This window comes from Euphorbia lathyris, chromosome 3, assembly GCF_963576675.1.
Source record: "Euphorbia lathyris chromosome 3, ddEupLath1.1, whole genome shotgun sequence".
Taxonomy (NCBI): domain Eukaryota; kingdom Viridiplantae; phylum Streptophyta; class Magnoliopsida; order Malpighiales; family Euphorbiaceae; genus Euphorbia; species Euphorbia lathyris.
The window spans coordinates 25,542,593-25,564,964 of record NC_088912.1 but is presented as its reverse complement, the minus strand read 5'-3'; the positions used below and the strand labels follow the sequence as shown (position 1 = coordinate 25,564,964).

Genomic DNA, 22,372 nt, shown 5'->3' with positions numbered 1-22,372 from the left:
CGAAATTCGGATGATTTCTTGTGGCTGGGTTATATGTGTTAGAGTATGAGTTCGGTGGATTCCTTTTATTATACCCTGCATAATCGCATTCTGCCTGTGCACCCTTCCCTTGCTTGACTCCGGGACAGTTTATGTTAAAATGAAGCCCTCCACAAAAATCACATATATCATTGAACGGTGGTTCGTTGTGGATCGAGGACACATTTATCTTGCTGAGCTGTCTGGCAAGTTGTTCTACCTGGCTTGTCAATTTTGACACAACATCTTCATTTCCCGCTCTTTTTCCTTCACTTCTGGCGGAGTGCCAGTTATAACTCGTGCTTACTACTCTCTCATTAAGGTCGTACAAGGCTTGTGGTTCCAGATCTTCGGGGTTTCCATTGGCAATGGATTCGATCTGGATCTTATAAATGTTGGTTACCCCATTGTAAAAGTTCTGCATCTCCATCCACATGGGGATGCCATGATTGGGTACCCTTCTTAGTAGTTCCTTGTACCTTTCCCATGCCTCAACTAAGGATTCATCCTCTTCTTGCACGAAATGGGATACCTCGTTTCTGAGTTTAATGGCTTGTCTTGGTGGAAAATATTTCATCAGAAAGGCGCTGGCCATTTCTTCCCAAGTGGTGATTGTTCCTGGTTGCAAGTTTTTCAACCAGTTCTTTGCTTTATCTTTTAGAGAAAAAGGAAACAGCTTTAGCCTGATCACGTCATCAGAAATGCCTCGGTTTGATCTGAAAGTGTTGCATAGTGTGATAAACTCAAGGATATGTCCATTTGGATCTTCCGACTGGTATCCATTGAACTGTACTGCTGCCTGCAATATTTGTATCATAGATGCTTTCACCTCAAACATGTTGTTCCCTTCGTTGGGCAACACGATGCACGACGAATGTTCTTCCGTGGTTGGCCTCGAATAGTCTCTGATTCTCATGACCGGAGGGTTGTTATTCTCTCCCTTTTCTCCCTAAGGTATAGCAGCGGAAATATAAATTTTTTAGCCTACTTCCTTTTAACCATAGGATCCGTTAATCGTTATTTCATATAAAGAGGGATAAGAAGAAATACCTTTTGAAGAACAATCTACCGTTGTTAAAGAAGCGCCCACAATTCTTCTCCGAGTTCCCAAGCACGAAGTATAACACGGTGAGGTTAAGTTAGAATCAACCGTATGAGATGCAACCAAAATAGATTGCCTCTAATTAACCAACACAAGATCAAAGAGAAAGAAAGATAGATGAAATTAATCGATCGATGGAAGCCGTATGAATTCTTGTCCACGAACTAGGGGATGCGAATTCACTTTCTCTCTCTAAAGGAGTATTTCGAAAATCACCAAGAGGGGAGGGATTAGGCTTAGTCGAAATTCATGTAGTAGGGGGGTATATATAATAACTTGTATCTAAACCCTAGTTAGATAGGAATAGGTTACTTAATAGGAATTCAATTCAGAATAGGATTCCCAATTATTATCTTATAATATATCTAATATATCTAGGATAATAATAAATAACCTAATTGGATAATAATAGGAGTATATTAATCTAATTAAAACTCCTAACTTAATTATCTCTTAATTAATTTAATTCACAAACCTAATCAAATTAGGATTAATGGAATTAAAATATTTCCTAATTTATTATATATATAAATTTCGGCCCCCCTTAATTAAATGGGCCTTACTGGGCTCATTTGGGCTTCCATCTATTAATGACATCCATCTCACTTTTGGTTCCAAGTCTTATGTGTGATCCATTAGGTTCTTACTACTTCTGGCCGTATGCAACTATTAAATTAATTTCTTCAAGAATTATATTTAATCCTTGCATAACGGAATGATGTACTGAGTATGTTATTGGCAAGTCTGTAATCATTCCCACAGAGTCCGTTAAGAAGACATGTTGATTCTGTCGTTAACCCTTCCGTATTAGTTACAGTATAATTCGATCCTTTATCAACTACATCCTTGAACTGAATCTTATGACTATGGGTGATGTCAAGTCACATATAGCGAGACGTTCATTTTACTTGTATAGGCCGAGTCAACTCAAATAGATAGGTTAAGTGAAATCTGTATTTCTTACTCTTAAGCTATCACCTTGCAAGGATTTAGAGTCTAGTCTTCCACAAGCGATCCTTGGATGTATCTCCCATTAATCGGGAGTGATAAATGCTCAATCCAATGTATAACTACCCTGACATTACCTCCTGTGACACCCAACCTTTGCAGTTCACACCCCAGAGTCATCTCTGTTAAGGATCGTGGGACCGCAGGATCAAAGTCTCACATTCAGTAATTCAGGATGACCAATTAACATTCCTTTGAGTCTGAGGATTAGTTATACCTATTAATACCAATGAGATGAACAGGTGACAAGGATGAATCTACCCATCCCGTTATCTCAAATCGGATCCCCAATCCTAATGAACGACGTTTCATCGGATCTATGTAACTGTCCAGATATCTATATATATGAAGCTTGTGAGATCAGCTTTCTGTCGGACAGAAGACATTGTTACATACAAGTCTCAATAGTGATATATCAATCCTAAACATATCACTTGACTTGGGGTGGTTTTAAGTTTATTAGTTTATTATAAAGTTTTGTCTCACTTCATGCTTGTATGAACACTTTATAATCACTTTAAACAAACTTACGGATTTCCTTTTATTAGACTTTATTTAGTGCTTAAAAGGGATTGCCTTTATATATAGTTATAAAACACATATCTCATTAAAACAAATGATATAAAGAACAATTCATTTACATTAAGTTTGTATCCTGCAACAATTGTCTATAGGACACTAAACCCCAACATACTCCCACTTGGACTAAAGCCAATTGTTTCTAAAACTTATCCCAGTAGAAGTTAAATGACGATCATGTACTTTCTGGGTTAAAGGCTTTGTCAACGGATCTGCAACGTTGTCCTCTGTAGGTACTCTTTCTATTCTCACATCTCCTCTAGCCACAATCTCTCTTATGATGTGATATCGCTTTAGGTAGTGCTTGGATGCATTATGAGACCGTGGTTCCTTTGCTTGCGCAATGGCTCCATTGTTATCACAGTACAGAGTAATGGGATTGACAATGTCAGGCACCACACCTAGTTCTGTAATGAACTTTCTAATCCAAACTGCTTCCTTTGCTGCTTCCGCAGCAGCGATGTACTCTGACTCGGTCGTAGAGAAAGCTACGCTTCCCTGCTTGGAACTTTTCCAACTGACCGCGCCCCCATTCAAGATAAACAGGTATCCTGATTGGGATTTAAAATCATTCTCATCTGTGAAATGACTAGCGTCTGAAAATCCTTCAATTTTCAGATCTCCTTCTCCGTACACTAGGAACATATCTTTAGTCCTTCTCAAGTACTTAAGAATGTTCTTAACGGCAATCCAATGCTCGTCTCCCGGATTCCCTTGGTAACGACTCGTTACAGATAACATGAACGCTACGTCAGGTCTAGTGCATAGCATAGCATACATAATCGAACCGATCGCGCTGGCTTACGGGACTACAGCCATGCGTCGTTTGTCATCATCAGTTTTAGGACATTGATGATTGTTTAACTTTACTCCATGTAGCATGGGTAAGTTACCTCGTTTCGATTCAAGCATGCTAAACCGATTTAGCACCTTTTCAATGTATGTAGCCTGTGAAAGACCAAGCAGTCTTCTCGATCTATCTCTATAGATCTTTATACCAAGTATATAAGCTGCTTCACCAAGGTCTTTCATTCAGAAGTTACCGGATAACCATACTTTTACCGACTGTAATAGAGCAATGTCATTTCCCATTAACAGTATATCGTCCACATATAGTATGAGAAATGCTATAGAGCTCCCACTTGCTTTCTTGTAAATGCAAGCTTCTTCGCAATTTTGTTCGAAACCAAATTGTTTTATGGTTTCGTCAAAACGCTTGTTCCAGCTTCTAGATGCTTGCTTGAGTCCATAAATGGATCTCTGAAGTTTGCAAACTTTATTTGCATCCTTTGATATGAAACCTTCAGGCTGCATCATGTATACATCCTCAAGCAGGTTTCCATTTAGGAAAGCTGTTTTCACATGCATTTGCCAAATCTCATAATCGTAGTGAGCGGCAATAGCAAGCATGATTCTGATTGATTTGGACATAGCAATAGGAGAGAAGGTTTCGTCAAAATCAACACCTTGTTTCTGACGATATCCTTTCGCTACCAGCCTAGCCTTGTAGGTGCCAACCTTTCCATCCATGTCAGTCTTCTTTTTGAAGATCCACCTGCACCCAATGGGAATTATCCCTTCGGGTGGATCAACCAAAGTCCACACTTGGTTAGTATACATGGAATCCATTTCAGAATCCATGGCCTCAAGCCATGCTTTAGAATCTGGACTAGTAAGAGCCTCTTCGTAGTTTTGGGTTCGTCGTCTAACACGGGAACCTCGTTATCATCTCCCACTAGAAAACCATATCTAACTGGGAGTTCACGGACTCTTTATGATCTACGAATAGGTGCCACTGGAGTCTCATCTAATGGGACTTCTTCGGGTACCTCAACCGCTTCTGTTGTTTCAGTCGGCGTTTCTTCCTCTTGAACTTCATCGAGTTCAATCACGCTTCCCTTTTGTGTTTCTTCGAGAAACTCTTTCTCTAAGAAGGTTGCGTGCTTGGATACTATTACTTTCTGATCATCTGGATGATAGAAGTAATACCCTACGGTTTCCCTGGGATATCCAATGAAGAAACATTTATCAGATTTAGAATCTAGTTTGTCGGACGCAATGCGTTCGACATACGCTGAACAACCCCATACTCTCATAAACGAGAACACGGGTTTCCTACCAACGAACAATTTATATGGTGTGGAACTAGCGGATTTAGTTGGTACTCAGTTCAGGGTGAAGAGGGCAGTTTCTAAGGCATAGCCCCAGAACGTCTTTGGAAGTAAGGCCATGCTCATCATGTATCGTACCATATCTAATAGGGTACGGTTTCTCCTCTCGGATACACCATTGTGTTGTGGTGTATAGGGAGGTGTCCATTATGAGCATATCCCACATTCAGTTAGATAATTCAGAAAATCATCAGAAAGATATTCGCCACCTCGATCGGATCGAAGTGTCTTTATTTTCTTTCCTAATTGATTTTCTACTTCATTCTTGAAGCATTTGAACTTGTCAAAAGCTTCTGATTTGTGCCTCATCAAGTAGATGTAACCATATCGAGTATGGTCATCTATGAAGCTTATGAAGTATCTGAATCCTCCTCTTGCTTGGACCGACATAGGACCGCATACATCTGAATGAATGAGTCCTAGAGTGTCTGATACACGCTCACCTTTATTGCTAAAGGTTGTCTTTGTCATTTTACCTTTTAAACATGATTCGCATGTTTCCAATGATTCAGAATCGATTGGATCTATAAGCCCATCTGAATATAGCTTTAGCATGCGTCTCTTGTTTATATGGCCTAAACGACAATGCCACAAGTAAGTTGAATTATCTAGCTTATGTCTTTTGGTATCAATTGCAAAAGCAGGAATTTTGTTATCTAACACATAAATCCCATTTTGTGAAATTCCAGAAAAATAAAAGATCGAATCTTTATAAATATTGCAACTCTTGTCTTTTATTGAAATATGAAAACCGTCGTCAATAAGGCGGCTAATAGAAATAATGTTACGAGACATCTCAGGAACGTACAAACAATTCCTTAATTCTATTACAAGCCCAGAGGGCAAAGGTAAAACATAATCTCCAATTGCGAGGGCGGCAACTCTTGCTCCATTTCCAACTCGCAAGTTTATGCTTCCTTTCTTTAGTTCCTTAGTCTGATTTAGCTCCTGCATATTTGTACAAATATGAGATCCACATCCGGTATCAAGTACCCAAGATTCAGACAGTGAAACCGTATTTATTTCAATATAAAACATACCAGATGTAGAAGCACCGCCTTTTCCCTTCTTGAGGGTGGCTAGATACTCCTTGCAGTTTCTCTTCCAATGCCCATCTTTACCACAAAAGTGGCACTCTCCTTTGGGCTTCTTCACTTCCTTTCCCTTGGACACAGCTTTCTTACCTTTCTTGGGATGTTTAGGATTGGGAAAATTCCCTTTCCTTTTCTTCGATCCCTCAATTACAAGAGCCGGTATGGTCTTGTCTTTCTTCATATTGGGCTCAACTGACTTGAGCATATTTGCAAGCTCTTCAAGAGAGGTTTGCAAGTCATTCATCTGATAGTTCATGATGAACTGTGAATAACTTTCTGGGAGGGATTGAAGAATTAAGTCAACACTTAATTCGTTATCCATCGCAAATCCAATATTAGAAAGTTTGGTAATGTAGCCAATCATCTTGACACAATGTGTCATGACTGATGTGCCCTCTTGCATCCTGCAACGATATAACAGCTTGGATATCTCGTAGCGTTCGCACCTGGTTTGTTTCCCAAACAATTCCTTTAGGTGCATGATGATGGAATTGGCATTCATCTCCTCATGTTGCCTTTGTAATTCCGATGTCATCGATGCAAGTATGATGCATCCGGCATGATCGTTGTTGTCCTGTAAACAGACTCTAGCAAGTGCACTAGATACAAGTAATAAAGTGATAAGTGAGTATCGTCTCCACAGGGATTGTGATACAAATAAATAAGAGAAATTGTTGCTGAACAGTGTGTGTGTTATACAAGTGGCTTCCTTTATGGTTGTTTGTTTGATATTGGTTGTTTAGTGACTCATGCAGGGTACTCAATCAAGGAAATAAGGTTACTTTTCAACGATTAAAGGAAGAGAACAGGCTTTACATGACCGCACATGGTGTGTTACATCTTACAACATTCGATAAATAAAGATAATGCCAACGCAGCCAAAGTATCAGTTTTTGAGTGAGTTTGAGTCAACTGTCGTGTGTTCTCAAACTCCTAAGATTTACTAACATCTTTAGCGTCCTAAAGATACGTTCTTTCTAGCATTAAGAATAAAACTGCATTTCTAGATGAGAAAACCCTCGACACAACCTTCTAACTTGTCAGCTTCGAAGTTGGGAGATCAATAAAGATATCGGTGAAGATGAAAGCAGTGTCCTAACATTCATCTAACACATACATACATGCTTACGCAAGAAAGTTAAATCCTCATTGATCACAACATTGGCAAAATACTAAATATCATTAAAACGTTGTAAAACTTACATCACCGGGCCGACCATGCCGTGCCCGTTCAAAATGTCTACTCACTCATATCGAGCAGTGAGCAGAAGAAGGTTGTTGTTACAGTTTGAGACTCCATGAGAGCTCTCTTCTTCTTCTATTCTACTTGTTACAAAAAACTAAAGCTAAGAAAAATATTCGATCCCTAAACCTTCTCTGCTTTTCCTATTTAAAGGGAAAAGACCGAGACTGTCCAAAATTGGTACAACTTTCGTACCCTTCTTACAAACAAAGTCAACTACTTACTACAATTAACAAACTAAAGAAATGATTAACTTTTAGATTAACCCTTGAACACTCAAGGGGGTGAGACTTCAAATCATCATGCTACTTTGGGCAATCCCATCGCCACACACTTTCACCTGCCCCTCCTGCCGCTTTCCTTTCACTGCCACCAACGATCTGTCGCTGTCCGTCATTGGATAATCCGGCGTTTAACCGCTGGACACAAGTAAGGCTCCACTCCTCATTGGCATTAGCGAAACAAGCTGTTTCCAGCGAGTTTAGCATTTTTCTTTGCTTATCTGCACAAGGACATTAATTAGCCCTTATTCCTTACAAAATGATATAAAAATTACCCGAATTCCCTTATAAATTATCTGTTAATCTTAGTCAATTTCATGCCTAACAATCGTCATCAGCCTTGTGCTTCTGATAAGCATCAATTTCCTCGATGGGAGCATCATCTTCAGGGACAGGGGTATCGGTGTATCAAGTACATACCCAATTTTCTCGAACTTCAAAACAATTTTGAGGTTACGAAACCAGTCGGTGAAGTTTGAACCATTCAGTTTGTTATCGGTAAGAATGTTTTGCAGATTGGTTTTAGTCATGATTTTAAGAGTGTGTGTTTAAACAAAACCTGAGAGTGACAAAGAGTAAACGTACGTCATTCATTTGCTTTAAAGTATAACAATCTAAAATTATAGGCCTTTTAATTTATTTCAGATTGCTCCCACTATTTTGCCAAATTAATAACCCTCCATATTAATTCGAAGAATTTCACAAATCCTTTAGTGAGCTAGGATCCTAACTCCTGAGATTTCGCCTTGAGTTTGCTCAACAAGCTAGTCTCATTTGTTAGGTAGATTCATGTAATCAATCACATCTTGAATGTGACTCCTAGGTTATTGGGTTACTAACCACATTAGTAACTAATATGCTATTCACATTAATCCCAACCATTTTGCCCATTAGTTTATGACAACATGAGTTTGCTCATCCAATTATCATAATCTAATTTAAGTATTACCCCATATTCATGAAAGAATGACTTTCGATAATTCAGGTGTTACCATAAGACCCCGAGCTTGAGTTTGCTCAACAACCCAAAGGCCCCCAGTACTGCCGGCTGAATTATAATATTAGGGAGGGGCAACCGATTTTAATAACTTGCTTATTTACTTAACTTTTTAACGAGGGATTTTATTTAAGTCTCATAATCTAACTTAGTCTTGATTTGCTTTAGCATACATCAGACACACATACATTCATATACATTGGCGTTATGGACATATCATCTAAATTATTCCGTCGAGCCAGAGACGGAATAAAAGGGCAAACCTAAGGAAATACTAACTATTACATATTTCTCTTTAGGTCCTCCGTCTTCTCCATGGCGCCTTGAAATTACATATTAATTTCTATACTACTATAAGAAAACTTCAATTGAATTGAAGGGAATCAGATGAGAGGAGAAATTACAATAGATAGTAGAAAGGCAGGACGCGCAGACCCTATTTCAAAAATACCAAAAGACTAAAAGAGGGTCCAAATATATCCATAACTCCAAATATGCATAGACTCAATTAAATAAATTTAATTGGTTGATTACATAACCGGCTTATGTAATATTTAGGTTAATCACATTAACTTGTCAAATTAACTTTCATCCAATTTTACTTCTAATCGTTTTGTATCTTTATATTAATTCTTAGATTAATATAACCATATAAAACGTCGATTATGCATGTCCCAATTATTTTGATTTCAATTCATTTAACACTTTGATTTACAACTTGGTAAAAACAAACTTTTAAACGAATTTTCATTCGATAATCAAAACAGAAAACTATTAATTTCTGAAACATATATATATATATATATATATATATATATATATATATATATATATATATATATATACAAATTGTTTTCAAGCCGATTTTAACAATTAAAATCAAGTGAGATTCGGGCCGGGGCCCCAAAACTGGACTGCTGCCGTTTGGCAGCAGCCCGCTGTCGTATTTATTTTATTTTTTTAAACATATATATATATATATATTAGATTTTAAAACGGTTTTAAAAACGATTTTCAGAAATAGGAAAAACTACAATAGATTTCCGTTTTATCTTTTAGAATTAATAAAACTAATTTTATTAACCTTACTATAAAACTAATAGATTTTGTTATAATGATTATCAACCAAAATAATTAGGAATATACGCATAATCTATTTTAATTAACAATTAACTAAAATTTATTTATCTTTAGAATTAATTAATCAAACTATTTGTTAATTAATCATAACCATAAATATTTATTCAATCCTATTGAAAAACTTCTAAATTTTCATATATGAAATAACGGATTTAACGATGTCTCTCATACCACTGAAGGAAATTAAGGCTAAGGTATAGCAGCGGAAATATAAAATTTTTAGCCTACTTCCTTTTAACCATAGGATCCGTTAATCGTTATTTCATATAAAGAGGGATAAGAAGAAATACCTTTTGAAGAACAATCTACCGTTGTTAAAGAAGCGCCCACAATTCTTCTCCGAGTTTCCAAGCACGAAGTATAACACGGTGAGGTTAAGTTAGAATCAACCGTATGAGATGCAACCAAAATAGATTGCCTCTAATTAACCAACACAAGATCAAAGAGAAAGAAAGATAGATGAAATTAATCGATCGATGGAAGCCGTATGAATTCTTGTCCACGAACTAGGGGATGCGAATTCACTTTCTCTCTCTAAAGGAGTATTTCGAAAATCACCAAGAGGGGAGGGATTAGGCTTAGTCGAAATTCATGTAGTAGGGGGGTATATATAATAACTTGTATCTAAACCCTAGTTAGATAGGAATAGGTTACTTAATAGGAATTCAATTCAGAATAGGATTCCCAATTATTATCTTATAATATATCTAATATATCTAGGATAATAATAAATAACCTAATTGGATAATAATAGGAGTATATTAATCTAATTAAAACTCCTAACTTAATTATCTCTTAATTAATTTAATTCACAAACCTAATCAAATTAGGATTAATGGAATTAAAATATTTCCTAATTTATTATATATATAAATTTCGGCCCCCCCTTAATTAAATGGGCCTTACTGGGCTCATTTGGGCTTCCATCTATTAATGACATCCATCTCTCTTTTGGTTCCAAGTCTTATGTGTGATCCATTAGGTTCTTACTACTTCTGGCCGTATGCAACTATTAAATTAATTTCTTCAAGAATTATATTTAATCCTTGCATAAGAGAATGATGTACTGAGTATGTTATTGGCAAGTCTGTAATCATTCCCCTAGAGTCCGTTAAGAAGACAGGTTGATTCTGTCATTAACCCTTCCGTATTAGTTACAGTATAATTCGATCCTTTATCAACTACATCCTTGAACTGAATCTTATGACTATGGGTGATGTCAAGTCATATATAGCGAGACGTTCATTTTACTTGTATAGGCCGAGTCAACTCAAATAGATAGGTTAAGTGAAATCTGTATTTCTTACTCTTAAGCTATCACCTTGCAAGGATTTAGAGTCGAGTCTTCCACAAGCGATCCTTGGATGTATCTCCCATTAATCGGGAGTGATAAATGCTCAATCCAATGTATAACTACCCTGACATTACCTCATGCGACACCCAACCTTTGCAGTTCACACCCCAGAGTCATCTCTGTTAAGGATCGTGGGACCGCAGGATCAAAGTCTTACATTCAGTAATTCAGGATGACCAATTAACATTCCTTTGAGTCTGAGGATTAGTTATACCTATTAATACCAATGAGATGAACAGGTGACAAGGATGAATCTACCCATCCCGTTATCTCAAATCGGATCCCCAATCCTAATGAACGACGTTTCATCGGATCTATGTAACTGTCCAGATATCTATATATATGAAGCTTGTGAGATCAGCTTTTTGTCGGACAGAAGACATTGTTACATACAAGTCTCAACAGTGATATATCAATCCTAAACATATCACTTGACTTGGGGTGGTTTTAAGTTTATTAGTTTATTATAAAGTTTTGTCTCACTTCATGCTTGTATGAACACTTTATAATCACTTTAAACAAACTTACGGATTTCCTTTTATTAGACTTTATTTAGTGCTTAAAAGGGATTGCCTTTATATATAGTTATAAAACACATATCTCATTAAAACAAATGATATAAAGAACAATTCATTTACATTAAGTTTGTATCCTGCATCAATTGTCTATAGGACACTAAACCCCAACAGCTTTCAATCCCCGGCAACGGCGCCAAAAACTTGTTGTCTTCCGAACAGACTCTAGCAAGTGCACTAGATACAAGTAATAAAGTGATAAGTCAAGTATCGTATCCACAGGGATTGAGGACCAAAGTTTACAAGGAATACTTTGCAGAACAGGGTGTTCGTTGTGTGTGATTCTTTTATGATGACAGATGTTGGTGGTTGTGAAGACTAATGACTAAACAAGTTGCTTTACGTGTGAAAAATGATTGCTTGATAATGATAATAAGGAGAACAGGCTAAGCACAGCGGAATATGTTACTGTAAGCTTTAAAACAACCTAACAAATCATGAATGATGCAACTGAAGCCAAGGTTTCTGTTTTAAGTCTCACTTAAGTCAACTCTCATGTGTTCTTAAGATTCTAAAATTTACTAAAACCCGTAGTGTCCTAAAGGTTTGTTCTTTCTTGCATTAAGATTGAAACAACATTTCTTATGAGAAAACCCTTGATAAAACCACCTAACATTTCTGCTTCGGGGTTGGATGTTTGATAGAGAGTTCGGTGAAGATGAAAGCAGTTTCCTATCATTCATCTAACACAAACATACATGCTCAAGCATTTAAATATAAAGCCTCAACAAACACTTCATGCATTAACATCATTCATTCATTGCTAGACTTGGAAAAAATTACATTACCGGCCCCGACTGGCCGAGCCTATTCAAAAGGATTACTCACTCATACAGGCGAGTGAGAAATCTGATAGTTCGAAGCTCTGAAACTCCATCGATGGAGCTCTCTTCCTTTTACAAAGTCTATCTTTTTGTTCTGCCAAAAAGTGCGATCCCTTTCCTTCCTTACTACCTCTATTTAAAGGAAAAGGTTAGGGTCTAAAACGGTACTAGAAGAGTATCCGCACAAAATATATTACAAAACAAAGTCAAATGTTCAGAAATCTAAAAATTGCTAAAAGTGGTGAAGATCATTTTGACCCTTGAACACTCAAGGGTTGAGCTTTCTTTTCATCATGTTACTTTACGCCTGCACTTATCCGCCTCTCTGCCAGCAGCTACTGTCGTACCTGCTTCCCGTCTAGTCGCTGTCCATCACTAGGGGTTCCGGCGTTTGACCGCTAGATCAAAGAATGGCATAATCTCCTCTTGGTTGTGCGAACAGGCTGCTTCCAGTCTATTCGGCTAAGTGTTTCCTTATCTGCATAAAAACACCTATAAGACCTTCTTTCATGTAGTAAAACACTACAAACACCCTTAATTCATTATAATTAACACCTTTAAATGTAGTCAATTTCATGCCTAACATACATACTAGTTGTCCTAAACTGAACAGAGATGGTAGGGGCAGAGGATTACAGACTAACAGAGGAAGTAGAGGTAATTTGTTTGGGAGAGGAAATAATCGGGGTAATAGTAGAGGTACTAATATGGGAAGAGGAGCTGGTAATACTTCTCAAGGAGCTAGAAATCAGGGTAATTAGTCAGATAGAGCTGCCACTCAACCTCGAGCTTTTGCTATGACTTCACAAGAAGCTGTTGCATCTGCAGAAGTTATCACTGGTACGATTTCTTTTGTGTTGCCATTATTTATTTCTGATATAATTTGGGAGTCAAAATTTATGCCAGGACGTTTAACTGTTAGCATGCCTATGGGAGAATCTTTAGTATGTACACATGTATATCCTAATTGTGAGGTGAAGTTAGGAGAGTCTTTTATACACGTGAATTTGGTACCTTTGATGGTGCAAACATTTGATGTCATCTTAGGCATGGATTCATTATCTAAATATCAAGCATTGGTAGACTGTTCTAAAAAGAAAGTTAATCTAGTATGTCGGGGCTAGAAGTTCAACTTTAATTATAAGCGGTGAAAGTTGCTTTGCCAAGTTTATAATTTTCCATTTAATAGACGTTGCTTTTAGTTTTCTCAATTTTGTAGTTTTTAATATAAACACTTTTGATTTTATTCTTGGAAAAACTTAGACAACTGCTTTTAGAATATGAAAGCAATATCAAACTAGTTTCGTCGATTTAATTTGGTGGACTGAAGAAGTATAACAAGCAATAAAGAGTAAGTGAGAATACTATAAAATATTGGGAAAATGCAGGGTGATGAGAACTACGAAAAATATAAAGAGGCTAAAAGGGAAGCAAATAAGGTCATACGAGATGCCATAGCAAGGTGAATCGGGATTTGTATACAAGATTGGATACAAAGGAAGGGAAAAGAGACATATATAAAATTGCCGTATGAGAGATAGGAAGACGCGAGATCTCGAAAAAGTTAAATTTGTTAAGGATGTGGACTAAAGAGTCCTGGTTGGAGATAAGGATATCAAGGAACGAAAGAGGTCCTATTTTGATGACTTATTTAATGGAGATCGCGAACAAGATGTTGGAGATATAAGTATCCCTCATGATATGATAAATCGTGACTGCATGTGAAGAATTTAAAAGGGTGAATTTGAAATGGCATTAAAAAAGATGAGATTGAAGAAAGCAGTAGGACTTGATGACATCCCTATTGATATTTGGAGATGTTAGGGAGAGAGAGGAATCAAATGGTTGATGACTTTCTTCAACAAGATTTGGAGAAGCAATAAGATGCCATCAGAATGGAGGAAAAGTACCCTAATCCCTTTGTATAAGAACAAAGGCGATGTCCAAGATTGTGCCAACTATCGAGGAATCAAACTAATGAGTTACACTATGAAACTTTGGGAGCGAGTGATCGAGCAAAGGCTAAGAAGGAGTGTGAAGATCTTGGAAAACCAATTTGGCTTTATGCCGGAAGATCAACTATGGAGGCCATCCATCTAATGAGACAATTAATGGAGCACTATCAAAATAATAAGAAAGATTTGCATATGGTTTTCATTGACTTGGAGAAGGTATATGATAAGGTACCAAAGGAAGTACTTTGGTGGGCCTTAATAAGGAAAGACATTTTACGGAAATATATTGACATCATAAAGGATATGTATGAGGGAGCGTGTACGAGTGTACGTACCAGTGTTGGGAAGACTAAAGAGTTCTCTATTATGATTGGAGTGCATCAAGGTTCCACACTTAACCAATTTCTTTTTACCAGCGTTATGGATGAATTAACGAGTTCACTTCAAGACGGTATACCATGTTGTTTGCATATGATATTGTGTTGGTGGGTGAGACGAAAGAAGGCGTGGAGAGGAAGTTGGAACTATGGAGACAAACTTTGGAATCTAGAAGCTTTAAGTTGAACCGAAGTAAGACGAAATATTTTGAGTGTAAGTTTAGCAGCGACATAAGTAGGGAGGCAGGGACAATCACCCTAGATGGGAGGGTTGTCTAGGGCTCGGATTGCTTTCGTTATTTAGGGTCTATTATTCAAACGAATGGAGAAATTGCTCATAGTATTAAATTTGGTTGGTCAAAGTGGAAGAGTGCTATGGGTTTCCTTTGCGATCCTGACATGCCTAATAAATTGAAAGGAAAATTCTACCACACGACCATTAGACCTGCATTGTTATATGATACATAGTGTTGGCCAGTGAAACACTGTCACATTCATAAGATGTTAGTGGCGGAGATGCGTATATTGCGATGGATGTGTTGTCATACGAGAAAGGATCGGGAGAGTAATGAAATAATTAGGACAAAAGTAGGATGACATCTATTGAAAATAAAATGAGAAAAAACCAACTAAGGTGGTTTGGCCATGTAAGATGAAGAGCGCTTGATGCACTGGTTAGAAGGATTGAAGAGTGGCAAAGAGATGCAATGATGAGGGGTAATCTTTGATGGAATAATGTTAACGGCTGATCCGTTATCAACTAGAACTCTCATTAAAGGCTTGCCATCAATGTCTGCTTTGACATACAATGGCTCAATGTCTGCTGTGATAATAAAATTTCCCGATCCCGCAGAACAAATTGCAACGGCGAAATCATGTGGGCCAGTTTATGATAGGAATACGAGGCGCTTGGGAAGAAACCATAGGGTTGGTCTCGGTTTTCACAACACCGACACTAACCTTATCGACATGACTGAAGATGAGCCAGCTTCTCAAGCTAAAGCAAAAACAGCCCCTGTGACCTTGATTAAAGAGGAAGAAGTATTAATTGACATCCCTGTGTTTTATGCTCGTATAAACGAGGAATGTGAGGACGAAGAAGAGGTGGAATGTGATGAGCGGGTGGAAGAAGGAGCCAACAAAGGAAATGTGACCGAGGGAGCTGAACCCGGGACTTTTAAAACAGAAACCGAACCAAGTGAAGGTTCATTTTGGATTTATGATGATGGTAAAAATGATAAAAATAATGGGGGCGTGCCAAAGAAGCTAGTTCTCGAAGGGTAAAGTGGTAAATAAATATAATAATTAAATAAATGCGCCTATATGATTTGAATTCCAAAAAAAAGCGATTGACGACCCTTACAAGGACTGAAAATAAAAACAACGGTTTTGGGTCACGACGTTACTTGACAGGTTGGTCGGAAAACAATTCTTTAAGATAAGGACCAAAAACAAAAGCAATAAAAATGACACAAAGATATAATTTTTTTAATTTTCTTTTATATTTTTTTTGATTTCATAACTTTTCAATGTTTTTTGGATTACAAATATGAGCATAAATTATAAAAATTACAACTTGAAAATAAAACTCTAAAAGCTAGAAATATAAATAACTCATAAAAATAATATGTATAAGATTAAATGAAATTAACCGATCTTGTTGATATGGTTGAGATGTGCGAAAATGATGTCTGGAAACTTCGGAAACTCTTCTCGGGGACTGCCACATTGTTTGGGTAATTTTAGGTGAATTTGGAGCGACTCAAGAATTTCAGGGACTTGAACAGCAATTTGCCATTTCGGGTTCGATTTCGGAGGCTGTATAGATTGGATTTGAGCAAAGCTAAGGCTAATATTTAGATTTCGTGTGTAAGGGAAGGGTCTAGAATGGAATTTCGAAAGAATATTGAGTAAAAATAAATTTTGGAAACGGGCACTAACAGAATAGTTGTTTTATGGTTGCGAAACCAAAAGTTTGATTCTGTTTCGTGGAGGCTAGTTTGAGAACGATTTTGAAGGCGGTAGAGAGTTGATTTTCACGAGATAATATTTGAGATGTCTAGATTTGATGTCAATAAAGGGATTAAAAATAATTTGGGACAAAATAAAGGAGTGGGGAGTCCGCAATAAATTTTGGAAAAGTGATCTCGAGACCGGTCGTTTGATGAATTCTTAAGGATGAAAATTCAAAAGCTTGTTCCACGATCTTCTTAATTGATTTGAAATCAATAAAATGTTTTTAAATATGATTTAAAGAGGGTGTGTAAACTAAGAACCACTTGAAAATGAGTTTTGAAGGATCTTGGTTTCACCAAAATTGCTTGAAAGCTTTGAGGAATAGGATAATGGTGAATTTTGATCTAGACTAAGAGAGCTTGAATTGATTGATGTGCAATGTTGGTAACGATTAAACTAAGCGATAGAAAAAATCGAATCCGGATTTGGCTGATTTGGCTGATTAACTTAAGAGAATTTAGAATCTGATGTGTCTGAAATTTGGAAGCTATATTGAAGAACCTGAGAATCTGATTTGTGGAAATAGGTTAGGATTGACTAAATTTAAGCTAAGAGGCCAAATTTGAGAGACTAAAGATTGATAATCTATGTAGGAATGATACAAAGCAAGATTGATTTGATAAAAATTGATTTGTTGGGTGTTTGATTTGAGTTGATTGGGGTTTGGAACGAATGAATCAAGTTTTATTTATAGCATTTTGTTCCGTTTTTGACATTCCGGAAAGCTAACATCTTGAACTTTGAGAAAAAAATACGGACTGTCCAAAAATTTCACTTTTTGAGGATCCATTTTTATTATTGAAGTTGCTGGGTCAGTTGCTGAAAAAATTGTGTAAATTTGCCCCTGATTTTTTACTATTTTTTTTTTCTGTTTTTGTTATAATATTTTTTTATCACATTTTTATTTTGTTGAAAGATTGATTTAATTAAATAAAATAAAGAATAGATGGTATATATAGTTACAGTAGTATAAATTCATACTAAAAAATATTATTATTAGTATTTTTTTATTAATATTGGTAATATTTTTTACTATTTAGTGGTTAATGAGAATAAAATTATTATTTTTAAAATTTCGGTTAAACCTCTAACTCTTGACCCTTTGCCTTTTTCGGTTTTATGATTGGTCTAGTTTTGATAACCTCGATTTTGATATGTCCTACATATATTGCTATATAGCAATCACCACCCAAACAAGGCACTAGATCTTGCTCGATGATATTTTCAGGTTTTCCATGAGCATTTGGCGAAGCTTCTCGATCATCTCTACAAGCTCTTCAATAACTTGTCCGTGTTTCAATACCTTAATAGATAGAAAAGATGACCATTTAACAAGATTTCATTCCCATATAATTAATTGAAGACACTTTTCAACATTGGACGAGATCACACTTCAGAGTCTATACATAAATATAAAATTTGATCAAGGAAAATTCAAAACGGTGCATAATAATAGCTTATAACTTCCCATAAATCTTCGGACCAAATCCATTTAGACTAACTTCCTTGAATTCACTAGATTCTACTATATTTTTATTCATAATCAAAATTTCAATGCAATAGGTAGAGGGAGAGATGAAAGATTACCATCTCAAGAATATAGATGTATACGTCATCGGAAATTTAAGAGCAGAACAAAAGGTTTTAACAAATTATTGATCAATTATATCAAAATCAGAAGTGAAAAATCCTTCCATTCGGCTCTAACATAACATTCCATCCTAGAATTTTCGTACAGTGAGGTAGAGAATTAGTGCAAATCACTACCAATTAACATCAAATTATCATAAATGTGAGCAAATTTGACAGTCCCATATGTTAGATAAAGGACTCACATTTAACTATTTCTAAGAATCTAATAAAGTAGAACTCAAAGTTAGCAGAAAAAGTCATAATCTACTAGGCTAAGTCATATGCAATGGCATTAACATACTTTGTCCATGAGCTAAATGTCTTTTATCGTTATAAAATGTTGGCTTAATACATTATTTCCTTCTAAACTTGTGCAAAAAGTTTGATTGGCTCTTTAAACTTTTAAAATATCCCGATAACTCCTTGAACTTATATAAAATGTTCAGTTAGCCTTCTAAACTTACGTAAAATGTAATCAATTGACCACTCGGTTGCAAAAAAAAAAAAAAAAAACAAGTTAAATGCGAAAAATGTATTCCACGTGTCTTATAATGTTATTACATAATTCAATAATAAAGTAAAAATGAAGTTATTACTTTCTCAACTATAAACCTTGTATTCTCTAATATTACAATTGGAATACCCCGATCTTGATTGTTTTACTTTTTTTAAGATATGTGCAATATATTTTTCGTAGTTAACTTACTTTTTTGCAACCGAGTGATCAATTGATTATATTTTACGTAACTTCAAGGGGCTAATTGAACATCTTATATAAGTTCAAGGGCTATCGGGACACTTTGAAAGTTCAGAAGGTCAATCAACCTTTTTGGACAAATTCAGGGGGGCAAATGATGTATTAAGCCTAAAATGTATAAGTAACTTTAGCGGCATAATACATCAGTTGCCCTCTGAATTTGTCCAAAAAACTTGATTGATGCCTGAACTTTCAAAGTGTCCCAATAGCCCCCTTAACTTGCATAAAATATTCAGTTAGCCTCTTAAACTTGCGTATAATGTAATCAATTGACCACTCGGTCACAAAAAAATAAGTTAAATGCGGAAAATGTATTCCACGCATCTTTGAATGTTATTACATAACTCAAAAAATAGATTGAAAATGAAGTTATTGCTTGCTCAACTATACAACTTGTCTTTTCTAATCTAAGAATCGCATACCCCGATTTAGTTCGATTTACTTTTTTTTAAGACTCGTGTAATACATCTTCCGCATTTAACTTACTTTTTTTTTCAACCGAGGAATCAATTGATTATATTTTGTGCAAATTCATGGGGCTAACTGAACATTTTATGTAAGTTGGGGGGCTATCAGAATATTTTAAAAGTTTAGAGGGTCAATCAACCTTTTTGAACAAATGTGACTATAAGATGTGACTATAGTTCAAAAGGCCCATAATCCAACTTAGCAGCTCAATTTTCTCAATGAAAAAAATACAAGAACCATAATAGGTTTACCGAAATCAAACCAAGTCCATGTTCCCAAAATTAACCAACCCTTAAATCGATTGGCTCAACTCCCTTAAAATAAACAATGATATCAATTAGTAGACGAAAAACTAGGAAACACATAACAAAAGAAATAGACACAATTTAGCATATGAAAATCCTAACTAAATTTATGGAGAAAGTATAAAAATAAATCATATGGTTTGAGTCATTTTCAAACATAAACGATGTGGTTTAAAAGTTAGCAAACGTGTACTTTGAGGTTGATTCCGTTAATAAACACAGTCGAAATTGACTAACAGTATTAACTCTTTCCTCTTTGACTTTTGACTTTTTTTTTAACACTGTTAGTCAATTTAGACTGTGTCGGCTAACAGAATCAACCTCAAAGTACCTGTTGGATTATTGGATAACACTAAATTAAATATGTTTGACCTAAACATAAAGATTGGATAAGACTACATTAAATACTTTCACCTAAACATAATCAAGCATCTACAGTTCTTCAAAGAAACGTCTCTCCGCCTGGAGTTTATCCCGTCTTCTCGAGTTGAGAAGTTCTAAGAACCCTAAAAACAAATCTTTCTTGCCCTGCAATCTATCGCATACCAACAATCATCACACATCAACCATACACCATCACAGATAACCACCGCCCCCCTTCCAACAGTTACATACTAGTATCGACGCAATCGCAATTGAGTTACAGTAAACATATCGGCCTTCGAACTACGACATGGAACTGAATGAGGAATACGCCAACATGAACTTAACGGAAAACGAAGAAGGGGGAATAACCATTGACAAGGAGCAGCTCTTACCAAGCAACACACAACAATCGTACTTCGTGATAGGCCAGTTTCTCACGGCTCGAACAATCCACTTCGACTCAATGCAGACTACCCTAGCAGCAATCTGGCGGCCTGTAAAAGGGGTCACGGCGTCTGAAACCGAAATAGGAGGAAGGTACCTATTTCAATTCTACCATGAGTTAGATATGATCAGAATTCTAAACGATGGCCCCTGGACCTTCAATCAAAACGTCATGATAGTGAAGGAATTAAAAACATCTGAACAAGCCTCTCAAGTTGAACTACATCAGTTAATTATCTGGGTGCAAGCCTTTGATCTCCCCATTGATTTCCAAACCGAAGCAGCGTGTAAGGCACTGGGTAATGACCTGGGAACTTTCATTGAAATAGACCCTAAAAATTTTACAGGGTTAAGACGAAGCTATCTCCATATCAAGGCAACAGTCGATGTCCGTAAGAGTCTAAAGGTAGGACAGTTCTTGCAGCGAAGAGGAGGTCCAAAATTCTGGGTTACTTACAAGTATGAAAGGCTACCCCAATTCTATTTTTACTGTGGAATAATCGGACATACATACAAGTTCTATAATGCACTATTTGACAACCCGGAGATCCCAACAGAGAGAAAATTTGGCAGTGCACTGCGAGCTACGCTCAGGAAAGCAAATTCTTCGAATGGTAAAGCATGGATTCGAAAGCCTATGGAGGAGTTTGAAGAAGTCTTCAGTGACATTGAGGCCGAATCGGGAGGATCAGAAGGTGGGGTTGGCAGCAGCCGGAAAGTCTACGGCTATTCCGAAGGAGCTTCGATACCACATTTGAATATGACTGGATACTTCGAGGAGGGAGTGAGTATTGATCCGAAGAGGAAGCGGGCGATGTCAAATAACATGGATGCTAATGATAACTACACCGTTCAGTTCAACAACGGAATGAAGACGGGACCTAAGGATCAGGCCCGCCAGGGGCAATGAGCATCATTAGCTGGAACTGTCGTGGACTGGGCAATTCACGGACAGTTAACGCCCTTCGGGACTTGGTACGTGTCCACAAACCGATGTTTCTTTTCCTTATGGAGACAAAGGTGGCTAAAGAGAAAATAAGGAGCATAAGTAGACAGCTGGGATTTGGAGAATGGTTTGCGGTTGACAGTAGAGGACGCGGAGGAGGTTTGGCTTTACTGTGGAAGAATAGTGGCATTGTTACAGTTAGCGGTTTCTCGGATAATTACATTGACGCTGTGATAGAATTAAATAATGTAGCAAAGTGGAGACTCACAGGATTCTACGGTTGTCCGGAGAGAAACAGAAGAAGAGAGTCGTGGGATATATTAACAAGTCTATCACTTAGCAACAACATTCCTTGGTGTTGCATTGGTGACTTTAACGATCTTATGAGCCACTCGGAGAAAGTTGGAGGAAACAGACATCCGGAGAATTTGATAGAAGGTTTCAGAGCTACGATTGAAGAAAGTAGATTAACCAGTTTGAGTATGTCGGGCTACCCGTTTACCTGGGAGACGGGAAGAGGCACACCACGCTGGGTAAGGGAAAGACTCGATAGGGGTTTAATTAATGCCGAATGGAAAGAAGCTTTTCCGAACACAAAACTGAGTAATCTTAGCACAACGTGTTCTGATCACACCGCGATTTGCTTGGAAATTAAGACTTGGATCAGGGTAGTGCACCCGCGAAGGTTCAGATTTGAAAATGTTTGGCTCCGAGATGAAC

General features: G+C 36.8%; 1 non-coding gene across 1 annotated transcript; it reads left to right on the top strand.

Annotated features, from left to right (window-relative positions):
* Positions 1 to 458: 458 nt before the first annotated feature.
* Positions 459 to 565, top strand: LOC136225005 (small nucleolar RNA R71). Its single transcript, XR_010686746.1, has one exon. It is a non-coding gene; the product is annotated as a small nucleolar RNA R71 (small nucleolar RNA).
* The last annotated feature ends 21,807 nt before the right edge of the window (positions 566 to 22,372 follow it).